This window comes from Scylla paramamosain, chromosome 17 (assembly GCF_035594125.1).
Source record: "Scylla paramamosain isolate STU-SP2022 chromosome 17, ASM3559412v1, whole genome shotgun sequence".
Classification (NCBI taxonomy): domain Eukaryota; kingdom Metazoa; phylum Arthropoda; class Malacostraca; order Decapoda; family Portunidae; genus Scylla; species Scylla paramamosain.
In genome coordinates this window covers 15,550,001-15,552,500 of record NC_087167.1, presented here as the reverse complement: position 1 = coordinate 15,552,500, position 2,500 = coordinate 15,550,001, and the positions used below count along the sequence as shown (strand labels likewise).

Genomic DNA, 2,500 nt, shown 5'->3' with positions numbered 1-2,500 from the left:
CTCTCTCTCTCTCTCTCTCTCTCTCTCTCTCTCTCTCTCTCTCTCTCTCTCTCTCTCTCTCTCTCTCTCTCTCAGGGTACGGAATGAACCTTGGAATCGATCACTGGAGACATTGGTTAGAGATAATGTTTGCATTCAGAGAGAGAGAGAGAGAGAGAGAGAGAGAGAGAGAGAGAGAGAGAGAGAGAGAGAGAGAGAGAGAGAGAGAGAGAGAGAGAGATGCAGCCACGTATAATTACCCATATTTATTTAGAGGTTTAAAGGGGAAATAACTTCTTTTTCTTGTCTTCCCGTGATTTATCCAGTTTACCATCTGACCACTGGCTTGTCCGGGCCAGACTTATTTCATCATCATCTGCTCCTCTCGTCTGTCATCTTACCCACTTCCTCCTGAAAACCCTAGAATACCTCGGGCATGTTTCTGTACAGAGAGAGAGAGAGAGAGAGAGAGAGAGAGAGAGAGAGAGAGAGAGAGAGAGAGAGAGAGAGAGAGGACGTATCGATCCTTTTGTGAGTATTTTTCATCCACTTCAGAACTGACGAGATAGTTGTCGGATAAAAAGCACGCATGGAGGTTAGCGGTGCTTGACTGTCTCCCATCAGGTGCCGGAGGTCGTGGCGCACCGGCTGACTGTTGTTATACGTCCCGCTGGTGATGGTATAAGTTGATGTGCTCATTGAACAAAGCAGAGTTCAATTATCAGTCTCCTTTGATGCGCGAGTGTAGTAGTATTTATTGTCACAGTGAAAGGGCAGCGTGAATACACACTTACACGCAACGCCAGTCAAGCCATATGTGCGTGCAGCGTGCATACAGCCACACACACGCACACGCACACGCTAACGAAGTCACAGGCTCGTTTGCTGTGACTCATGCACTAATACATACAAATGCTCTTTCCACACACACACACACACACTCTCTCTCTCTCTCTCTCTCTCTCTCTCTCTCTCTCTCTCTCTCTCTCTCTCTCTCTCTCTCTCTCTCTCTCTCTCTCTCTCTCATACAAACTATGACAAATTCACACATTCTCTTATCCCAAATCAAAACTCACTCAAATAGATCGTACACTCAAATAGATGACACACACACACACACACACACACACACACACACACACACATACACACATACACAGAGAGAGTCTCGGGTGCCAGTTGCTAGTGGTGGTGGCTGTGGCGGGCGGCTGCGAGTGGAGGAAGGCGCGGGGAGGGAGGAGGGGAGAGCGCCACCAGTGTACCTGTAGCAGTGGTAGGGGCAAGACGCTTCCTCGGACTCCGCGCACACCTCCCACGTGAGGACTTGCTCTGTGTCAGCCCTCATTCGTAGTTTTCTCTCGAAGTTAGGCTTGTATGTGGAGCCAATCACTGGACTGCATCTCCTTTCAGACGTGAAAAGCTAAAGGAGAGTTTTTCTTGTACATAGTGTGGGAAAAAGTTGCGAGAACTTGCGGTGAAAGAAGATAAGGTTGCGTTGTAATCTAAGGCTGCTTTTTTTTTTTGCACTAAGGCGATCTATCCCGCTTGATCCAGTGAGGAAGTTGATTGCCTTATTGATCCCTCTAACAGAAAAAATGAAAGAAGGAAAATGCTCTTACACAGTGGAGAAAAGAATGTTACTTGTAGTATCTTGTATTGTCTTGATTTGAGTGATTAGCTCTCACGGTTCTCTTCTGCTCGTGTGCATTTCCATCAGCCAGCTGCCTCGTTCCTTTACTCTGGCTTGGGAGAGGAGAAAAGGAGAGAGCGAGTGTAAGCCTCAGGAAACGGGAGATAAAAATTGAAAACTCGAGACCGTAGTTTTGAGAGTGAACGAGAGAAACTTGTGAGCTGTGTGACCATTTGCCGATAGAAACGAGAGAACTACATCAATCCAAACTTACCTAAGCCACATATATGCGCCTGCAGACCCCCACCGCTTACTTCTGTTTCCTCGTGAGCTCCTGTCAATTGTCTCGCTGCAGCCCTGAGCTATCTGCAGGCGTGAGGATGTCATCCCAGGAAACCGTAAAGACAGCATAATCAAGGCGTTTCATTTCCTCCATCATACTCCTCCCTCTTCTTCCTCTTTCTCCTTCCTTAACTCTCTCACCATGGGCCCAAGATACCACGTCCAGGTCCTCGTCTTCTCCACACTCCTCGTCCTCGCAGCGCCCTCGACCATAGGTGAGTCTCGCTGGTGCTCATTAACCTGTTGATTAAAGTGAGTGCCCTTCAAGTACCGCGATGAATTACGTTGAGTAGACAACATTTTCAAGCCTAATTTCCTGGAGTTGTTTTCATGTATGTAATTTTCTTTGTTTTTGTGTGGAATAGGAAATGTGTATGTGTGTGTGTGTGTGTGTGTGTGTGTGTGTTTGATATATGGAGTAGGGTGTTTGTGTGTTTTTTTGTGTGTTTGAAAGTGAAGTTTACCATGGACTGTTTTAAGGTTTAGGAAGTTGGTGCTTATCTGGACGAGTTTGAGTGAAGTTCACAGTAGCCTGGTGTGGCGGTATTT

The 2,500-nt window shown here is 46.8% G+C and overlaps 1 protein-coding gene across 1 annotated transcript in view; it reads left to right on the top strand.

Annotated features, from left to right (window-relative positions):
* The first annotated feature begins 1,236 nt into the window (after positions 1-1,236).
* Positions 1,237-2,500, top strand: part of LOC135108615 (cell adhesion molecule 2-like) — a 166,575-nt gene continuing 165,311 nt past the window's right edge. Inside the window, exon 1 of the mRNA XM_064019771.1 lies at positions 1,237-2,166. The gene's annotated coding sequence lies outside the window, so the exon portion shown is untranslated. The remainder of the gene's footprint in view (positions 2,167-2,500) is intronic.